General features: G+C 30.5%; 1 protein-coding gene across 2 annotated transcripts in view; it reads right to left on the bottom strand.

The window, feature by feature from the left end:
* The window catches only part of nvy (CBFA2/RUNX1 partner transcriptional co-repressor nervy), a 508,624-nt gene that overhangs the window by 473,017 nt on the left and 19,095 nt on the right, over positions 1–16,512 (bottom strand). Inside the window, exon 1 of one of the 2 annotated variants that reach the window (XM_075360683.1) lies at positions 1,184–1,381. The exons of the other annotated variant lie outside the window; for it this stretch is intronic. The gene's annotated coding sequence lies outside the window, so the exon portion shown is untranslated. Of the gene's footprint in view, positions 1–1,183; positions 1,382–16,512 lie in introns of those variants that run through there. 2 annotated transcript variants of the gene reach the window in all.

Genomic DNA, 16,512 nt, shown 5'->3' with positions numbered 1-16,512 from the left:
GTTACTATAAAATATATTTTATGATTATTTATTAAAATGTTCCTGAAACTAATAATGAATACACCCCAGAAGGGGAGGGATATTAAAACTCATTAAACTTTCCATCAGCTTATTAATTATTAAAAAAAAATAATAATTTAAATAACCATTTTTATTCCATTGAAAAACAATAATAAAAAAACAAATTCTATAGCCATCTGATACAAGCTTAATAACTTGCATTTTCAATTGGTTTTAGCCGATAAAAAATTCTAGGTTTCACTGATTAAAAAGCCACCAGATTACAATTATGACAAAAATGTAACTTAATATAAAAATAACTGTAACAGTCATTAAATTTTTTATTAATTGTTATTTTAAAGAAACATTAGTAAGAGTAAAAAGCATTAATCTTTGATGACATCTGAATAAATATAACGTAACCGCACCTGAAATATTAAACTGCATGTATTCAATTGATTTATGGCAACGAGTTCATCTAAATCAATAGAACATGTACTCCCACAGTAGGAAACCGAATAAGCAAATGGTTAATAAATATATGTAATGCTTTCAAAATAAAAATTAATACAAGATATACACGTTTATAAAATGATTTTTTTTTATATCCATTGATAATTCTTTGTTTTTCTATTTTTTTTATTTCGTATAAAACTAAAACATATCAACTTTTTTTTTTAATTTATTTTCTCAGACATTATTAAAGAATATTTAAAGCTTTTTTAATATAAGGATGAATTAATGATAAGCATAATTTATTTATGTATTATCGTGCTACACCTTACAAGACCATCAGTGGCGGCTCGTAGCTAAAATTTTTAGGGGTGCTGCTCCAGAAAATTTTTTTATGGGCGTTATCAAGCCCATGATTAAAGTTTTCTGTAAAATAAAAGAAACCGAAGAAAAATGAATCAAATAGAATAGCTGGAAGCAGGATAATAATTTAATTTTATACTGTATTCACATTCAATAATATGGTACACGGTTTTTAAGCATATCGTGCTTAAAAACCGTATGCGGTTTAACCGAATAAATAATAAAATGTCAACACAGATAATATTTTTTAGTATTATTAGAAAATAACTTAATAAAAAGTCCGCTTAAAAACACTATAGTCCAACGGTGCTTAATTAAAATGTCTATGTACACAGAAACAAATACATAATTAATTTTTACTAATTACCTTCTCTTTCACCCTTCCAGTGTGTTTTTGGACAGATTTGGCGATCAAAAAACCCTTGCTTTCCGCCATCTGATACTACTGAAAAAACAACTCAATCACTTTCATATTCCTTCCACCGACTAAACTAGAAAAGGGAACGAACAAGGAACGTTCCATACACACGCGGAGTAAAAAGAAAACTACGTTCCACCAGCACGCCAGGGTCGGCACTGCGTGAGCGACAATGCTCTCTATCTCTCTCAGCCTCATATACAGCTTCCTATGTGCTCATGCGCACAACAGCCAAACAACATGCCTCTGGAACAGTGAAGCGCACAGTTCCATACAAAGATTTTTGTATCTTTTTCATAAACTGGATTATGGCTAGTGTCATAAAGCTTAAGGATTATATATTGTACAAGAATTAAAGAAAAAAGGACTCATATTAAATTTTATCAATAATATAAAGTGAAAATAGGGGGTGCTGCAGTTCCACAGTGCCTATACGCGGGCCGACACTTAACACCGTTTAATTAAATAGATATCAACGATAGATTTTCTTCGTAAAAAAAAAAGATAAAAAATACGGAAATTAAATCCAAAATTATTGTGAAAAACCAATCATATTATTCAAAATAAAAAATGTTACGTTCAACTACTACAAAAAACCATTTATCATATTAGAGATATGTTCAAAAAGAACACAACACATGCAAGTCATTTCGTAGTTATCGTAATTTGTTAATTTCCTATGAAATTTTTAAATTTATGTACGAGTACAACGTGAAAGTTTATTTTATTACTCATAAAATTATATTTGCAGACCTTAACTTAGTTCACCATGCATTTCAAAGACGTACTTCTGTACATAATAAAATAATTTATCCCGATCCAAAAACTTGTCAGGTTTATAGCTTCCAGCTCTTTCGGTTTTAATACGCCTTTTAAATCTTATTTCAACTTAATCCCTTAAATTTTGTTAATTAAAATAATTTTTGGATTCTTTTTCTCACAACTCCTTTGAAAGAACTATGTAAGCTTTTTTTTACTTTCCAGGAGCCCTCGTTACGTATTGCTTCAGAGGATGAAATGAAATGACAATCTTATAGCATATGAAAATGCCTTGTCGGACCAGGATTCCCGAACCCAGAACTTCTGGTTGAAAGGACTAGACGCTACCACTTGCACCACGGAGATATTTGCATTGCCGATGTTTTAAAGTCCTCTTAGTCCAAAATACTAAAATTTAAATGTAAAATCTTCGTATGTGAAGGTTGCATTTTCGATTATTTTGCCTTACATTACAGGACCGATAAATATTAAAATTATGAAATTTGGTGAGATTGCTTGTGCATCAAGATGATGATTGGTTCTGTAAACCAAATTGGACAAGGATTTATGAAGAAAATGAGATATTTATTAAAGGATAGTTGGTTCCATGAACATTTTTATCTGTCTGTTTTGCTAAATCATTAATATCATCTATTAGTAAACAAATTTTGAAAAAGAAGAAAATTCGTAAATAGTGAACTCATTACAAAAAATTTAAATTCTATAAATTTTATAATTTATTAAATTAATTCTTTGCTATTATTTTTCTTAAAAGATTAACGTTTTATCAGCGTGGGATTAATGTTGTACCATTATAAGAAGGGTAAGGATAATGTAAAAACCCCTTTAAATATAAGAGTTCTATTAACTTTTTAATGTTTGATAAGACATTTTTTTAAAAAGATTTACCTTCTAAATATGCCGTTATTCGAGGCAAAATCTTTTTATAAATCTTATCAGTTCGTTAAAAGCAGCAAATCCATACCTGCAAAAAGAAGGTTCAGTATATTTTTTTATTTATTTAGTAACTGTTTCTTCTAATCGACATTTAAGGTAATAAACAAAATAAATAAGAAAATAAGTAAGGTAAAAATGGTACCTAATAATAATTTCTAAATTTATCACTTAGGGAGGATAAAAATTGTTAAATTTTAATTCAAATACCAATAAAATCAAACAAAATCGTTTCCAGTGTTGGAGAAAGACATTTGAAAAATAAAATCACATAAATTAGAGCGAAGAGTAATTTTGAAATTTTAATTAATATTAATAAAGAAGATTTTTCAACGAGTTAATATAAAATTTAATTTATATGTCTTTATCAGAAGTTATAATGAGAAAAATGTTTTCTTTCTTTATGATTATTATTAAGTAAATATTGCATACATCAGTTAGAAAGGTATTTCCTTAGGCCGTATTCCTTCACCTTGTATTTCTCTTTTATTCTAAAGCAACATCAACTCGATGTAAACTTGGAATATGGAAGAGGTGAGGTTCCTATCGCTGCTAGTACTGGTTCTGTCGTCGCAATCTCTAATGAAGAAACATTTGCTCATGACGTGCCGTTATTGATTAATGCATTTAAAATGTGTTCCAAAGCAAAGTAGAGAGAGCGATTAGTGGAGGGGGTTGTGGGAGGTATCAGCGAGAAACCGGGACGGTGGAGGTTTTTTCTTGTTAGAAAGTTTTTCTCCTAGGTAGGGAAATTTGACAGTGTTCGGTTCATGCCTGTCTCTGACTTGCTGTCTGATGAGGGATGAGAAGAGAGGACCGTACCGCGGTACACTACTCAGTGCCGAGGAGGTGAAGAGAGAGCCAGTGGGAGGGGGGACTTAACAGAGTCTGCTGTGGACATGTGAAAAATCACCACTCACCGTATTAACCGTTCTGAAAATATCAAACTTTACCTCTTATTGTACTATATAATATCAGTACCGACTAAAAATATTTACCCCTCTAATAAAATCGGTAAGAATTTTTAGTAAATTTTATATAATTAATATTTACTAGATTAATTTTAAAATTAAATATATTTTATTCGACAAACTTATAAAATCATTCGATTAGTTAATTTTAATAATTTAACTATTAATAAAATGGATTATTTTATTAATACATACATTTTCAAGAGGACGCACCGTAAATAATAACGTTGACCAAACTTATTCAACAACATTAAGTTGACTAAAGGTCATTCAAGGGTACTTACCTATTTGATAAGTTTAACACCCGCTTTTAAGAAAATACAAGCAGATACCATATAGCTCTCCTACTGTTTACATGAATTTTCTGCACTTAGTTGTTATTTTTATTTAACTATAAACTAAAAATTATCCGTTAAATAGGTCGCTATGGATTTAGCATCCTATGAATCTATGAATTTATTAAAAGAAAATCTTAAAACTATGGTACAAATCACAAAATTTAAAACAGCCCCCAATTCATTTACTTATGCGATATGCTTTTACTAGAATGCTGTAATATAAAATTCAACAGTATGCATTATTACTTAGAAGTAATATTTATCAAGGGTAATATTTAGAATTTTCCTTTCCGCACGCCGGAATGCAGAGGTAGATTTCACCAGTGCTTAGTAGGAGATAAAAAATACTTCCACCTAAAGTTAAGAAAAACTTTAAATTTACTCAATACGACAATGGTTGCTTATGAAAAAAGTTTCACATGTTTAGTATATGACATCTTACAATTCCAACAATATTTTGGTCATCGCTTGCCGTAATGGTTGATCATATCAAAACTTTTTAAAGGCAAACATTTTATATACTGTTTAGAGGACTAACTACACTTTAAACCGATTCCATACTGTGCCTATTAAAAAAGGTACGATTTTTTTTTTGTCTTCAAAAGCCCATTTTTTCACCCTCTCGGCCAATGGTTAGTGATATCAAAAAACCTTATTTAGATATGTTTTAGGCCCTTATCCAAAGAACAGTAGGAACCTTAAACGAATTCGATATTTGACTTAATAAGAAAGTTATAGCAATATTTTGTTTTTTTCGAAAAAGCCCCCATGGTCTGATTTTTCCCATTAATAAATTCGATCGAGATTTTGGGTTGCTATATTTTACGTATCAATTTGAAAGTGATTGGTGCAAAATTACGACAGTTATCGTGTCCACAAGAAAGTTAAATATATATATATATGTATGTATAAACTTTTGAAGTGACGGTGGTTTTGGGGTCTGGGGGATGTGAAACGCGAAGATATGTCGAAATTTTCCCGAAGTCGAATCATGTTACCTATTACAATAGGTAGCTTTCATATGAGATGTACCTAAAATCTGATGTGCACTCCACATGACTTCCTTGTACGTCTATTACACTTTTTTTTTTAAATGAAAGTACATAAAATTTTATTTAATTAATAACTTCTGATATTTAAAAATTTTTTTATTGTTACTATTGAATTATTATTTATTGTATTTTTTTCTTTTTTTACAGTCAGAGGTTAATAGTTATTAAAAAATCAATATATTTAGATTAAAAAAAGTTAAAAAAAAAGGATATGAAGGCTGATTCGAACCGTTGTTCTTCCCTTTATAAAGCCTTCCCTTTATAAGATCCAAAAAGATTTCATTCGGTTATAACTCTGAAACCCATGAAAATAAATCATGTTGTAAATCTCTCAGTGAGGGCTTATTATTGCAGTTAAGAAAAAGTCCAAAATCAAAAAAAAATCCGATTTTGAGCTTTTCTAGACACTTTTGGTTTAGTCGATTGTAATCAAAGGGAGAGGTGCGTAACTAGATGTTGCAACAGTCCTAATCCAAAATTTTAACATCCTACGGCTAATCGTTTTTGAGTTATGCGGGATACATCCGCACGTATAGACATCACACCGAAACTAGTTAAAATGGATTCAGGGATGGTCAAAATGAATATTTCCGTTGAAATCTGAAAACCAACAGTTTTCGCGATCACAATATTTCCATTGCTTCGTGCACGGAAATAAAAATGTAATTGCTGATTAATTTTGAGAAATAAGTACATAAACTTTAAGTTTGACGATATAGTATTATTACAAAAACTGCTAAATTATTTTAAACGTTTCAAAAAACTACAATAACCAAATAGTTGTAAAAAATTCCAGATGTGTTTTACAAAGTTCCTGAGATGTTCTAAACGTAATTAAACAATTTATATTATAGACATATGTATCAAATATTTATTGATAAAGAATTTTGTTGATTTTTTTTTCTTATTGCTTTCTTTTTTGCGTTTTATCTTATGTAATCACCTGAGTAGTCCCCACCCGTTCTCAGAAAAAGTAAGCAAAGCGCGAACCGTCTTTTCCCTAAGATACTTACATAATACTTGAACGGCCCCATAGACAATAGTTTCATTACGCTTATTATATAACAGTTACGTCTCATAAGCCTCTAAACTAATAGTAAATTAGTATTATGCTAATAGTTAATTTATATAGGACTAAATGCTTAATTGTTTAAGAGTTAATACTATAATATTAAATCCTAAATTGTATGTGTATATAGTTTACATTTTATTGAATTACTTTCTCCTCCTTTTCTATGAATTGAAAACTATTCCCACTCTTGAAGCGCTACGTTCTAAGAAAAGGAAAATGACAATAAGTTCCAAATTAATAGTTAAGAAAGTCAAAAATTAGTAAAATTAAAAAAATAAAAGCTAACAACAAAGTTTTGTGATCTTTCCCGACCCAATTTTAAAGTAGAAGAATGGAGTGTTTATTTTCTTTTATTATGTTCTACCAAGGTAAAACTTTCCACTAAATCATCTACTTAATTTTTTTATATTTTATAATAATTAAAGAAAAATATTATAAAATCTTTTGTATAAAAAAAAAACTATTTATCAGAATTTTAAATAGCTTGGAAATGGCCTTTAAAATTGTTTTCAAACAAATTTTAGTACATTTTTAGAATATTATGTTTTTATATTATTTTTTTAGAATATTATTGTTTTTGTAGATTTTAGAATATTATGTTTAATTAATTGCTCAGAAGTTAAATTTTTTAATAAAACTAATCCTACATTTATTCATTTTAAATGATTTTTGAAGTTATTAATGATCAATATAAACAATTACACCCATACGTACACTATTTTTAAAGGATATTTTTTTTTATTTATTGAAGCCTTGGGACCTCAAAAACGTCGAGAAATACAAAAATCTGATGTGGACACCACATGACTTTTCTGTACGCCTACTAAATTACATACACACATTTTTTTAAATGAAAAGTACATAAAATTTTATTTCATTAATAACTTCTGATATTTTTTCTTTTTTTTACTGTTATTACTGAATTATTATTTATCGTAAATATCTTTACAAGGTAAATTTCTTTACAGAGGTTAATAATTATTAATAAATCAATGTATTTAAATTTAAAAAAAAAATGAGATGAAGCCTGATTCGAACCGATGTGCTCTTTTAAGATCAAATATTTCATTAATTAAAATTTTATTTGGCTATAACTCTAGAACTAATTAAAATAAGTACCACTTATGATATATCGTTGAAAAGCTTTCAATGAGGGCTTATTACTGCAGTTGAAAAGTCCAAAAACCAATTTTGTTTTTGATTTTGGGAAATTTGGAGACTTTTGGTTCAGTCGATTGCAATCAAAAGGAGAGGTGCACAACTAGATGTTACAACAGTACTAAATCCAAATTTTCAACATCCTATAGCTAATCGTTTTTGAGTTATACGAGATACATACGTACGTGCGTACAGACGTCACACCGAAACTAGAGAAACTGGTTTCAGGGATGGTCAAAATGGATATTTCCGTTGAAATCTGAAAACCAAAATTTTTTGCGATTACAGTACTTCCTTTACTTCGTACAAGAAAGTAAAAATCTGAGCTTATTAAAAAATCTAAAACTCCCATAGCAGGTGTAACATCCACCGCGTGAAAGTAAAAAAACACAAAAGAGAAAAATAAAGTGCTTTGAAACATGGTTTTAAAGAAGGATGTTAAAAATTATGTGGGTCGATGAAATTCGAAATTCGTACACGAATTTGACACTGTATGTAAGTGTCGGTACAAGCGAAGCAAAAGACACCGAATATTTTTTTTTAAAAAACCTAAAATCCTAAGAGATTACAGACAAGATACTCGCGATTTATTACTGTACATTGTATACATACAATGTATCTCTGTATTATGCAGGTCTAGCTTGTTATAGAAAATAGAACAATAACAACCTCTTAAGCAGAAAAGATACAACTTGAGGTGAGGGCAAAATAGGATTGTTATAATTTTCAGTTTGATATCCTTTACTCAACAAATTTCTATACTGAATTTATTAGAGTGAAATAAGAGCACCCAACGGTATACGAAAAAAGAGCAAAGGGAGAATACCCATAAAATTGTAATTTAAAAGTCAGAATACTGTCTAGTGGAATTTTAGATGAATGGTGCCTAGTTCAGTCAAATCTTCGATTCTCCTCTGTGGACTAGTGAAAATTTTCGTTAAGGAAACTTTAACTTTTGCTATCTATTTGTAGCAGCATATATTTCAGCTAGTCAACGCAAATCGCTGTTCAGTAAAAAGGCTATCTTCCCATTCTGAACAGGATAAATACACATTCTCTCCAGTAAGCGTTGAAGTCTTCTTTATATCCAGTTATTTCTTCCCTTCCACGATCCTTATGACAGCATCCTCTCTCATTTATCATTCTTTTCCTTTAACTTTGATCATTTTCTCTTGACTGGATTCTTCGGAATTTATCCCACAGCTTACTCTAAGACGTTTAAAAATACTCCGATTACGATATTTATGTGGTTTATTGGCTCATTTGTGTGTTACCTGGTCTTATTTATTTTGGTTCTATCTCTTATCCGATGGCTTTAAAAAAAGCCATTCGTTAACTCATTTTTACTTCCTTGTACCAAGAAAAGAAAGTAGTGTAATCGTGAAAAATTTGGGTTTTCAGATTTCTACAGAAATATCCATTTTGACCATCACTGAATCCATTTTGACTAGTTTCGGCGTGACGTCTGTACGTACGTATGTATTTCGCTTAACTCAAAAATGATTAGCCGTAGGATCTTAAAATTTTTGATTTAAGACTAATGTAACATCTAATTGTGCGCCTCTCCTTTTGATTGTAATAGACTTGACTAAAAGTGTCCAAAAAAACCCCAAAATCCAAAATGTTTGATTTTGGACTTTTTCTTAACTGCAATAATACATGCATTGAGATCTTTTCAACTATATATCATAAGTGGTACTTATTTTCATTAGTTCCAGAGTTATAGAAAAATAAAATTTTAATTAATGAAATATTTGGATCTTACAAGGGGAAGGCACATCGGTTCGAATCCGACATCATCTCCTTTTTTTATTTTTTTTTTATTTAAATATATTGATTTATTAATAATTATTAACCTGTGATTGTAAAAAACTTTTACAATAAATAGTAATTCAATAATAACAATAAAAAAATATGAAAAAAATCAATAGTTATTAGTGAAATAAAATTGTATGTACTTTTAAAAATGTTATATGTAATTTAATAGGCGTACAAGGAAGTCATTTGGTAACCACATCAGATTTTTTCGAATGAGATACTTAATAGATAAAGCCGGATATAATCCATTCACATGCATTATATCCCAAAAATTAGGTAAAAGTCAGGTTAGAACTTTATACAGTCACCCGACACAAAACAGAATTCCTGGTAATGCTCACAGGCAAAGAAGTTTTTAATAAAATCATAATACTTTTATTTAATAAGGTATAAATTAATGAAACTTTCAGATATGAGAAATTACATTTTGTTCAAAAGAATCTTATTATAATAATATATAAGATAAGGTAGCAGATTGTAAACCTATAATTACATGTCAACTTAGATGTTCACGTTCGGGAAACAAATTTATTTGTATAAAAATATTTTAAATTAACAGAAAAAATTTCCTTAAAATTTTAGCTGGTAATAATCAAAATAAATAATGTCAATAAGAAAACTATCCAGATCAAATGAGTGATGTCTAATAAAAATCGCTGAAATGAAAAGATCATTAGTCAATTCAGTAGTTACTTTTGTGTTATAGTATGAAGAATTTTGTTGGTTTAAAAATAGTAATTTGTCGGCCGACTGATACTCCTCTTCTTAAGCTTGCTTTAATCAGCTGACTTATGAGGTCCGTAAATAAAGTAATGAGACTAGTTTTTTGGCAGCCAAAGTGGCAACACTGTAAAGTTACTAGTAAACATATGGTTATATGAACAGCTGATTTATATTAACCATTAATATTTTTAATCTATTGTTGCTAAGTGGACGTAAACAACTTTTCGTGAAACGAGTTTTTGTTGTGAGTTACAAAAATGAGTGATATTAATTATGAGCAACGTTGTGCAGTCAAATTTTATGTTAAACTCTGCTACTGAAACTTTTATAAAATTGAAAAGGGCGTATGAAGATGACGCTCTGTCACGAGCTCACGTTTTTTGGTGGTTTAAAGCATTTTTAGATGGGCGGGAATCAGTTGCGGACTATCCACGCTCTGGAAGACTGTTAACGTCACAAAGTGATAACAATGTTGAGTGAATCAGAAACTTGATACGGTACGACCAATGATTAATTCTCAGAATGATTGCAGAGCAATTGATTTTGAACCGTAATACAGTTCATAAAATTTTGACAAACGAATTGGACACGAAAAAAGTTTGTGCAAAATTGGTCCCAAAAAACCTCACTGTTGAACAGAAAAAACAACAGGGTGGAAGTGTGCCGTGATCTTCTAGAGCGAATTAAAACTGATCCTGATTTTCTAAAAAATGTTATTACTTGTGATGAATCTTGGGTATTTGTGTACGACCCAGAAACAAACCCCAAGAGCAAGGAGTGGTACACTTCAAACTCACCACGTCCCAAAAAAGTAAAAATGAGCAAATCAAAAATTAAAACCATAATAATTGGTTTCTTCGATAGTAATGGCATTGTCCACAAGGAGTTTTTGCCAACATATTAGACTGTAAATCAATATGTTCACTGAGAAATTCACTGAAAATCACTGAGACCGCGGAAAAGAGTTGCCCGCGTGAGACCATCCATCATAGACAACTGGTTGCTGCATCATGACAATGCACCTTGTCACACTGCACTCTCAATTAAAGAGCATTTGGCAAGAGAAACATTCCTGTAGTTCTTCAACCACCTTATTCACCAGACTTCAGTCCCTGCGACTTTTTCCTGTTCTCGACTTTAAAACCCACCTCAAAGGACACCATTTTGGAGCAGTAGAAAACATTTTAAAAAATTAACCGACCATGTGAAGGATATTCCGGTTTCTGAGTTATAACACTGCTATGAAGGGTGGGAAAACCGTTTGAAGCGTTGTGTGGCTTCCGAAGGCAACTATTTCGAAGGTAACAGAGTCCATGTATAATCGGATTGTAAATAAAAGGTTTTTCTGAACCAGTTTCATAATTTTATTTACAGATCTCGTATGTCTCCGGTTTCTCACCGTTTTTGTGTTGAGATTATATTGGGCTAAGTAAAAATGTACTAAGTTTTTAAGTATTCCTAATATTCAGTCATATTCATTTGACAAATTTTGATTGTTTAATGACAGAATTTTTATTGTTATAAAAAATGAGGTGGGCAAAGTGTATATATTATTTCAACCATAAGTTACAAGAATATTTCTAACTTTGACTCAAAATGTAAGGTTTACCCACATTATCTACCAGAATAATATTTCACTAAAAAAAAAAAATTAGACTAGATTTCATAACAGAATCCATGTTCCTAAAAATTTTATATTTATTGCATCCACTGCAGGAGTAAAATTTACTGTAATAGAAGTCGAAAATCTTCTGGCACTGCTTATTCAGGGAAAGTATCCATTAAAGATAAAAAAAAACAAATTTTATTAATAAAGTAACAAAATATATTCTATCTGAACACTTTGTTTTCTCCAAAAATATCTTGGCTTTGCTAACATAAAAAAATACTCATAACATCGCCAATTAATCTACAGCATAAATCGAACATTAAAACTTTCATCTAATTTTGATGAATTAATTATGTTAAAATAGAATGTTTAATTGCAGATGATATTCCATTAAAAACTTAATGACAAAACGACAGGCTATTTTGTTTTTTTTTAATTCGGGCAGAACTTCTATGCATCCTAGAACTTAGTACTAGGGAATTTTATATCATTAACACTAGAAAGATCAGATTCTCAAAACCTCCTAAGAAGCTGAGCGGACAGGGTTGTAAAACGGACTCACGAGGCAAATGGAAATGGGAGGTTCGATTCATAATTCTCTTGATGAGATTGTCAAATTGAATGAAATAAAGAAATAAAATTTTGACTTTTCCCTAAATTTCATTCACACACTACGTAAGCATCTATGAAGGAAGCCGATTTAGCTCCATGCTGAAAACTTCATAAGGCTAATGTTTGGTTTAAAATTACAATGTAAATAGATTTCAAATTAGTTTCTAAAATAAAGTGTAAAGAATTTTGATAAAAAATACAAGATTCATTCAATTTTTATTACATACGGTTGATATATTTCTACTTAAGTTTTTATTTTTCCTGTTTAGCCTCCGGTAATTACCGTTCAGATAATACTTCAGAGGATGATATGTAAGAGTGTAAATGAAGTGTAGTCTTGTACAGTCTCAATTTAAACCCAACCACCAAAGAACACCGGTATCCAAGATCCAGTACTCAAATCCGTGTAAAAATAACTGACTTTACTAGGACTTGAACACTGGAACTCTGGACTTCCAAATCAGCTGATTTTGGAAGACGCGTTCACCACTAGACCAACCCGGTGGGTTCTACTTAAGTTCTAATCCTACCCTAATAAACGGCATTTGTATGTATGTCTGTGTGTGCATCCCCCTTAGCTTAGCACCGGAATGTACCGATCACTAGCGGAAAATCCCGATTCGCTAGTACATGTCTAGCGGTGGTCGGGTGTATACATGTTATATCATTATATATCGATATGCCGTATATATAAATATCGATATATATATATCGAAGTTTTGGGATACTTTAATACTTTTTAACCGGATCCGAATTTTCGAACGAAAATCCCAAATATCTCGAAAAGGGGTCGGTCCTAGCGCTCTGAAAAATTCTTTCGACTCCCTTCAACGACATCTTATTCGCTTCCAGTGGTAGCCAGAGGATAATATTTTCAAGTGACCCCGGGATGCCGTTTGGAAATTGGAGAGGATGGGTTGCCACCATAATATCTCGGCAACCGCTCGTCGCGAATCAAACGGCGTATGTATCAGCAGGTCGAGCGCTAACTGTTTAATGCATCGGGTACACTCTTGATCTACCGGATCTAGATTATCGGTAAATTAGATCATTTACCCCTATGTTTTGATTGCACTCACCCACATAAAAAGTGCCGATCCGATTTTTTTCTAAATACGCTCAAACCCTTTGCGCTGTCGCAGCTGTAAAGTATAAACCTATGAAGAATAAAAAGAAGAAAATATAAAAACTTTTTAGCATCCCCTCTTATATTAGATGCACTAAAAAGTAGAAAATAAAAAATATGTAAAAAAATGTTTAAAATACTACTCTTAAATTAAACGCACTAAAATGTAAAACATAATTTTAGGACGGTATCTCAGAATGGATTTGACAACAAGCTTTGATGATATATAAGATAATGTGAAAGTCATAGCTTCAAATTAAAAATTTGATGTTTTTGCCGATTTTTTCTTATGCGTGATGTTGACCTAAATAGTGAGGTGCAAACACGCATAAGAAAATATTGGCAAATACATGAAATTGTTAATTTGAAGCTATGAATTTCACATTATCTTACATATTATCATCAAAGCTTGTTGTCAAATCCATTCTGAGATACTATCCTAAATTATTTTTTACCTTTTAGAGCGTTTAATTTAGGAGTGGGGTTTTAAAAGATTTTTGTATATTTTTTTTATTTATTTATATGATTGTTAATAATGAACTATAACCATAATGTAGGCACCAGAATGTACTGATCACAAGCGGAAAATCCCGATTCGTTAGTATCAATTTCTAGAGTTAAATTTCTAATTTAACTTTCGTTATATCAATTTTCATCATTCAAAAAAATTTTTTACACAAAAGGTAAATTTTGGATACCTAATTCCATTCCGAGATGCCGCCTGCCAGGGCAACCCGCCCAGAGGTTCTAGCTGTGAAGACGTGCCCCGTAGGTATGCCCTGCAGCTAGTACGAATATAACATTAACGTCATGAATATTTTGTTGTTATTTATATACCGAGTGATCAACTCAAGATGACCACCATTGGAATTTTAGAAATTATAAGTATTTATGAGAAACATTAAATAGAGAGCTCTCCTAGATTTTTCCCTACATTAAAAATACAGTATTACCATTTTTTAAATTTTCGCACTTTTTCAAATATTTCGGTTAGTTAATTTTTTTCAAATGGAAACCTCTTTGTTTTCATTACATTTTTATGTAATAAAAAACAAGAGACCAAAAAAACATAGGATGTAAGTACCTATCATGGTAGTAGGCCCAACCCGCCTGCAATCTTTTAGGAAATCTGATCAACAATTCTGCATTAACCAGTTTACATATATGTGCTGCAACGAATCACCTTTCCTCCGAATACCGAACACCCGACTAAAAACACACTCGGGCTTAAAAAACTGAAGATTGAAAGCTGAAAGCTTAAAAATGAAGATTTTCATTTAAAAAATGAAACTCTTCACCCATTCTTAAAACTTTGTGGAGTGCATAATATTCCAATGAATTATAGACCTTCAGAATCTACTTCATATGTATGAAGGTAAGCAAAAATAATCCATAGACATTTAACACGAATTTTATATGTTTTAAATTGTGATTTTTTTTTAATAATTTTTCGAAAATTTTATTAAGTGTTTCAGTACGAACTGTTTGTCATAATAGAAGAAATTCTAATAAAAAACTTTTCACAAAAACATATGTATAATTTTTTTTTTTATAGATATCACAAACAAAAAGAAGTTCATTTTAAGTTTAAATATATAAAGTAAAGACAGTATGCAATGAATGAGAGAAGAGGGTTAAAGGGTTTTGTGTGTGTTTGTGTGTATTATAGGGAGGACGTCATCTGGTGTGCACACAGCTGGTGAACAGCTGTACTATGTTGCCAAGTCTCCTATTGATCTGTGACTACCAAAATTGACCAACAGCCGAATTCGAACCACGTGTTTTCAATATTGGTTGTCATGAACTAGCTTTATAATTATTATTAATCGTTGTTTAATTTTATTTTAAAAGTACTTCCGTTGAGCAATAAATAAATGTATTACTGGTTTTATTTTATCTGTTCTTTTTATTGCATTAATTGATTGAATATTATAAATTAATTCAATTACAGGCAATGATGGCAAAGGATGGTTAAATCGGCAAAAACATTAAGGATATATTTTTAGATGGGAAAATTAATATGTCAACCAAGTCAGGCCATTATAATAAAAAAGACGTACATGTAATACAATCATGTATTAACAAACATGTATTACATCGTAATAACAACACATACCAGTAAATGGATAATAATTGAAAATATGCAACTTTATATATGTATAAATTGATAAACCGAGAAAGGTTTCTTCTATCTTTTCTCTTTTTGCTTTTTTTCTGCAATCGTTAATTGCTTAATAATTTTTATTATATTCTATATGATTATAATATCTTAAAACGCGCGCATAATTTAATTAATTTTAAGGAGTGTAGATCTGATACACTATGATATTGACGAGTCGTGCATCTGCAGATGAAAAAGATAATGTGGATTGGAAGATATAATCTTTGCAATTGATATTCGGCGGATTTATCTTTTTTTTTATAAACAAAGAATTCAAATCGATAATTAGTGTGTAAAATTATACGTAACATAGATAACGTTAAGAGTGAGTATTCCACAACTGAGATAAAACCTTCATAAGAATTTATAAGAAAAGCTCAAGGAAAGTTAATGAGATTTGCATCACAAATTACAAAATTAATAAAAGAAAACAGAAGTGGTTAAACTCCATATTAATGCTTAAAAATAAATGTATGAAAAAGGTGAATCTAGTATATGAAGATTTAAATCAGCAAAATACAATAATAAAAGAAAGCATTAATTGATATTACAAAATAATTTTTGTTGGCGTGGCGCAGGTATTTATAACCATCCCGTGAAAGACTAGTTGGAGACTCGTCTGAACCAGTCATATTTTAACACTAACAATTCTTCGGTTGTGTCCACGGTCACATTTCTCTTATTAAGTTCACATATTATTCGTCAAAGTTTAAAAAGCATAAACAAAGTTTAGATGCGCAATATTTTTACTCGGGATGTTACCTGGGAATAGTATCGGTACTTCTAACCAAAAAAAATCTCTTTTGGCACGCCGGAAGGCGGAGGTAGATTTCATTGATGCTAAGTAGGATATAAAAAAGATTTCCACCTTAAAGTTAAGAAAAACTTCAAATTTACTCAATACAACAGTGGTTGCAAGTGAAAA

This window comes from Lycorma delicatula, chromosome 1 (assembly GCF_047948215.1).
Source record: "Lycorma delicatula isolate Av1 chromosome 1, ASM4794821v1, whole genome shotgun sequence".
Lineage (NCBI taxonomy): Eukaryota > Metazoa > Arthropoda > Insecta > Hemiptera > Fulgoridae > Lycorma > Lycorma delicatula.
This window is presented reverse-complemented; position numbering and strand designations above follow the sequence as displayed.